Source organism: Babylonia areolata, chromosome 7 (assembly GCF_041734735.1).
Source record: "Babylonia areolata isolate BAREFJ2019XMU chromosome 7, ASM4173473v1, whole genome shotgun sequence".
Lineage (NCBI taxonomy): Eukaryota > Metazoa > Mollusca > Gastropoda > Neogastropoda > Buccinidae > Babylonia > Babylonia areolata.
In genome coordinates this window covers 18,284,933-18,291,414 of record NC_134882.1, presented here as the reverse complement: position 1 = coordinate 18,291,414, position 6,482 = coordinate 18,284,933, and positions in this window count along the sequence as shown.

Sequence of the window (6,482 nt, the reverse complement as noted above, 5' to 3'; positions counted from 1 at the left end):
AGACCTGACACCCAGACAGGCTATTTTTAGACTGACACTGATTGACAGATGCCAACACCTGGCAGCTGGCATGAACAAGATGAAGGTCACATTGCACAGCTGTGGTATTGGATTTTTTGACATGCTCTTTTGAATTTGACAATACTCGCATAATTTGCGCCCGAACTTTTAGATATTTTGCAGACTTCTTGATGATACCCTAACGTTACTGTGTGAAAATTTTCAATGAATTCGGTTTCTGTATCAAAGAAAAAATACTTGCCAAAAAGTGGTTCACTTTTTTGGGGACACCCAAATATATATATATAAGAATATCAACAAGAGTAGTATGTCTTTAAAACTTGTAGTCTAAAAAAGCAGCAAATTTTCGGTGTGAAAACAACTTCTTCAGGCAAGGGTATATATATACATGTGTGTGTGTGTGTGTGTGTGTGTGTGTGTGTGTGTGTGTGTGTGTGTGTGTGTGTGTACATATATACATTGTGTGTGTGTGTGTGTGTGTGTGTGATATAGGTATGTGTGTTCCATAGGATTAGCAAATCAATATCAAAATTAGACATAATAATCTTTTGTTTTCACACTCAGTATGATAATTACAGACTCAGTTATTGATTTGCAATCATTAACTGAGTCTGTAACTATATCAGTGGAAACCATATTTTCATTGATTTTTAAATTCGAAGAGACAGTGCATTCTGTTTTCAACAAATCTAGGCTTAACCAAAAACGTCTGGAGTGGTCATATCCCGAAAAAATATGTTCAATATTCTCAACAACAAAAGTCACAATTACGATTGGTTACTAATCCTTAGAACTACATTAAATTCGTTCCTTCCAATAACTTACCTGCATAATACGCGAAGTTGTATAGCTACTTCAGTTTTGTCTCCTGTGTTGTTTTGAAGTTTATGAAAAGCTTTTTCCCACTATGTTCGTTCCCAGTTTCAATCTCAGACTGACCTAGTTCCTTAGCATATAGAAATCATAGTTGTGGCCCGCGATAATAATTATTGTGATGCTGTATGTACTGCTTTTTAACTTGAACCTCCAGTCCGCAAGTGACGTTACTGTATTCAGATCAACCATATCGGCGATTTGTGCTCTTGTTTCAAACAGGTGTCAAAATGTGCGGACTGATCCACTGCATGTAGACTTCACCACATCTGCATAACAAATCAAGAGGAGCAGGTAGATCAAAGACTAAAGAATCACTGGTATCAGTATCAGTAGTAGCTCAAGGAGGCGTCACTGCGTTCGGACAAATTCATCTGCCAACTGAAGCAGATGCCTGACCAGCAGAGTAACCCAAGAAGAAAAAAAGAAGATAATACTAATAAAAAAGAAGACAATAATGATACTAAATAAGCAACAACAACAACAACAACAAAGCAGAACATGCAGACACACACACACACACACAACAGATATGCAACAAACATGCAGTTTCACCGATATGAAAGCACAAATAAATACGCATAAACGCACACACACACAAATTACCCTGCACCCCTCTACCCCACACTCATTTCTAGGCTGTGTCGCGGCTTCCACCACAGACACACTAATGAAACAGGATAGTAAATAAACTGGGCCTCTTTCCGCCTGCACATCTACTCTCTGGACATGAAAGAGAGAGATCAAATCCAGGTTAGCACAGCGATTAATAGGAACAGTCTCGATCCCATGAACCAAGGTCAAAAGAAAGTGTTATCCAGATACTCAAGCATGTCGATTACAAGGAACTACCCCCCTCTTCCTGCCACCATTCGTTTGAAGTGCAGTTCAGTTCAAAGCGTCACTGTGTCAGTTCGGACAAATCCATATTCGCTCCACTGACAAACAACATAACCTAGCGTGCTACATCAGGTCTTCAGGGAAAATGTACCAACATATTTGACTTTCTGATCTCCGAGGAACGAAACGCGTGCTGTAGTAAGCTTATAGGTGGAAATACACTGCGTAAAGGCCGCGTGTATACTTGCTGCATTCTGATGTCATGAATTTACATTGATTTATAATTCCCGACGTCTCAAAGACAGTCGGACTCAAAAACTTTTGTTGCCTGAACCTCATTCATCAAAGAACGAAGTTCATGGGTTCTTTTACAAATTATATAGTGGCACGAATAAAATTATATAGCTCATAATCTTATTTCAAAAAAAGTTTCTGTTATTTGTTTAAAGATTTATGACTAAAAAGAGTTCATAATAAACTAAAAAGAATATTTTTTTCAGTACAATATATTTAACGTATTATTTTCAATATAGTTCATTGTAATTTAGATTATATATTGAGTCTTTATGCTAATAACAGGAATATTTTATACAATTAATATATATTTCAGGGGAGAGCACTCCGTTTTGGTTGGAAACTTTAAACAGCGAATGTTTTGAAAGAGGATCGGTAAATATATAATCCAGTTGATTGTTCACTACTATTATGTGAAACGTTCTTCTTCTGAATTTTGTTTTCATAATATTTGGTCCTGGCTTTGAGTTCGGGGCCCTTTGTGTAGCTACAGTCTCTCACCACCCCTCTCCCCCGCCCCCCTCCCCCTCATGCCGTTTCTCCCAGTTACTGAAATAGCATGTGCGTTTGTGTACGTGTAGTGGTAGCAGGCCTACTTTCATGTGTGTGTGTGTGTGTGTGTGTGTGTGTGTGTGTGTGTGTGTGTGTGTGTGTGTGTGTGTGTGTGTGTGTGTGAGTGTGTGTGTGTGTGTGTGTGTGTGTGTGTGTGTGTGTGTGTGAACAGAGTAAAATGAATTATGTCTGTCATGAAACCTCAAAAATTTTAGCACACGAGACACACACATACACAACAACACAAATAGGAGAGTTTCTTTTTCAAGATGGTGTCAGAGTGTGCGGACAGATCCATATGCGCTACATCACATCTGCTGTAAAATTGATCAAAGAAAATACAAATAAATGGAGCCGGGGCCCGGCGGGGTGCCAGTAGAGGGCAGCCGAGATGCCGACTGAATCTCGCACTAATAAACCCAACGCACTGATCAGGCCTGGACACGGGAGAATATTCTAAGTTTGTGATAAACATTAACATTACAAATAATGACAATAATAATCATGATAATGAAAATAGTAATGGTAATAATAATGAAGATAAAAATGATAATGATAGTAGTAGTACTGAGTAGTAGAAGTAGTAGTAGTAGTAGCAGTAGCAGCAGCAGCAGCAGTAATAATAATAATGATGATGATGATGATGATGATGATCATGATCATGACCATGATAATCATGATACTGATACTGATAATACAATAGACATTTTCTAACTTTTGTGAGCGGTCATCAAACTGGAAAGCAATATGGAAGGGGGGACAAATTGGTAAAGGACTCGGACCGGTATTTTTGTTTGGCTTGTCTCCCTTTACCCACCTCCAGGATTTGGTGCCAACAAAACACACACACACACACACACACACACACACACACAGAGTCACATGACTTGTAAAGGTTGAGGACACACCGACAACCCGGCCGGCCCCGCGCAACCTTTGGAAACTTGTAAAAAAATAAAAAAAAAAAAATAAAAAAAGTCTCCGGATCCTCGCACGCTCAACAGAATGCAGCCAACACCAAGAAATTTAGAAACTTACAATACAAGACTTTATTCACTCACAGACATACTAGCAAAAGAGATAGCAGTGAGGCCCCGACCAACTCATTTCCCTTTGTCCCCCCTCGGCCAGCCTCCTAACCCGCCATTACAATATTATAAATCGCCTCACTGTTTCAAGCTGATTGTTTTTCAGTGAAGGAAGAACGAGAGAAAAATAGAAGTAAACAAATCACTACATTCGCTCAAACACACACACATCAAAGAAATAAACAAATTACCTCATTCGCTCGAAGAGACACACCCAAAGAAACAAACAAATTACCTTATTGGCTCGAACACACACTCAAAGAAACTAAACAAATTACCACGTTGGTTCGAACACACACACTCAAAGAAATAAACAAATTACCTCATTCGCTCGAACACACACACATTCAAAGAAATAAACAAATTACCTCATTCGCTCGAACACACACACATTCAAAGAAATAAACAAATTACCTCATTCGCTCGAACACACCCATCCCTTTTGTGCACTGCTCTCACACATACATACGCATCCTCTACCCGGTTCATGTTTGCGGGGTTCTAATCAGTCCTGAGCGGCGTGGCATTGTGGTCCGAGGCAAGCACGAACCGCCAAGACGTCGGCAGACAGAGTTCCGGACTCCCTGCAGGCAGGAGAAACGTTGGGATACGCGGCGAGCACGCCCCAGTTGGACAGCCAGTTTCAGTTTCACCCACGGTAGTTCACGCGGAGCGACGACAACACGGATGACATTACCCAGGCCACACTCGGGCACTAGGGGGTTGGGGGGTTGGGGGGTGTGTGTGGGGGGGGGGGGGGGGGGGGGGGGGGGCGGAGGGCTGCAGCAGCTGGAAAGATGGCAGATACACGCGGGGAGGACCGTAAACTGCAGAGAGGACCGCAGACACCCAGGGAAACTGCAGGAATCGTCTAACTCTCTCCGGAGCTGTAACCAGACTCAGGTTCAATGTCAATCACGAGAAACCAGCGAGAGGATGCATGTTTTATGGCAGACACACAGAGGGGTTTTGCACACACCCACACTGACGTACAGCTGAATGTTTTAAGAAACTTGATCATTATCACGAAAGCAAAACAGAATACGTACGCACACAAATATACATCATAAACATAAAGCTGGATCCACAAGGGTAGGGAGAGCTAAATGCCAAGTGTCAGTGTATCAAATACAGAGACAAAAACTGAAATACATCTCAGACCAGCCGCTGTGGCGAAGTAGTTAGCGTCGCGGACTGACGGCTGGGAGGACGCGAGTTCGAATCCCAGCGGAGGTGGGTTTTTCGGCCCGTGGCCGGCTCCTACCCAAAGTTGAGTGTGCTGTGGGCTTAAATGGGGAGACTGGGACCACACAGTCGAGTATCATCCACTTCAAGGATGCGTCTTTGGGTGTGTTGCTCTAATTATTTGACCAACACTGCAAGTGTCTGTATCTCTCGGGCCTGGTTAACGCCGGGATATCATTATGACAGGAAGGGTAGAGTACAGCCTTGTCACGGAGTCCCAAACCAAAATGGACCTCCATAGCATCATCGTCATCATCATCGTCATCCTCCTCCTCCCGAGTCCTTCATCGTCATCAATATATACAAAATAGTCTGTGGCCTTTCATGCCCTGCTCTCATGGTGGCCTCAGTTTCGATACCCCTCCACTTCCGTGCTTGGGGTGAGTCCTGTCAATGTCGTCAGTGTCGGCAGATTCATGGGGGGCTGTTGTTTGAGGGACGTGGTGGCGGTCTCCACTCTGGGAGGGACGCTCACTCAGTCTGGCTCCGCGACTAAGCCATTATTGTCGTCAGAAGGGGGCTTAGTAGGTAGTGTCCTAAGTACGTTAAAACAGAACAGGCACCACTAAACACCACCGAAGTGACTCAGCAGCAGTGCAGGGTCTCCTCTGGTGTGTGGCCTTCTGGCGACCTAACATCGATGGTTCCCTGTTGACTGCCGACGCTGGAACTGCGACGGACGAACCCGGGTGTGGCCGTGTATGGGCGAATCTAAATGAGCGGTGTGGGAGTAATGCCACTGAAACGGAGCAGATCATGGAGCAGCAACAACAACAACAACAAACAAACAAACAAACAAAACAAAAAAACAAAAAAAAACAACAACAAAAATCTCAGTGGCCGCTCCCTGACTCTAGAGAACAGGGAAACCATAGGGGAGATGAAATCCCTGGGACTCGAACGCAGTTCCAGACCTCCTGGTCGGACGAAGACCCAGGAATGGAAGTGGCACTGGAGGCCCCCCCAAAATCCTTTCAAACTCCAAATGAATGGAGCAGGATTTGAAAAGAGAGAGAGGGGAAAAAAAAAAAAATCCAGTCTCTCCCAGACCGGGTACAAATGCCTGTGACCAAAACATCTTCCACTACGACATCGACAGGTGAGCTTTCTTCTTCTAACCTGTAGCTCGGCTTAATCACATGCACGAAAAAAAAAACAAAAAAACAAAAAACAAAAAAAACAAAAACAACAACAACGTCTGAGCTGACACCGAGGGAGGGAAGGAGCACACTCACACACGGGGGAAAGAAAAAAAAATCAATCCCGAAAACATATCAACGTAGGGTCAAGTTGACCCAACTGTCCTCTTTTCCTCATCACCATACTGTCGCACGCGAGACACACACACACACAATTTCCAACCTATATGCTGCGCTGCACAGGCTATTCAACAATATGTATTTTCGATTGATTTTTTTTCCGCACAGGAGCATCATGAAGCTCTAAGCTCATATAAAAAAAATTAGAATAATTCAGCTTTTACGAATAATATATTGCTTCATTGCTGATGTTCCATTTCGTCTCCATAGACACACACACACACACACACACACAACAACATCACACACA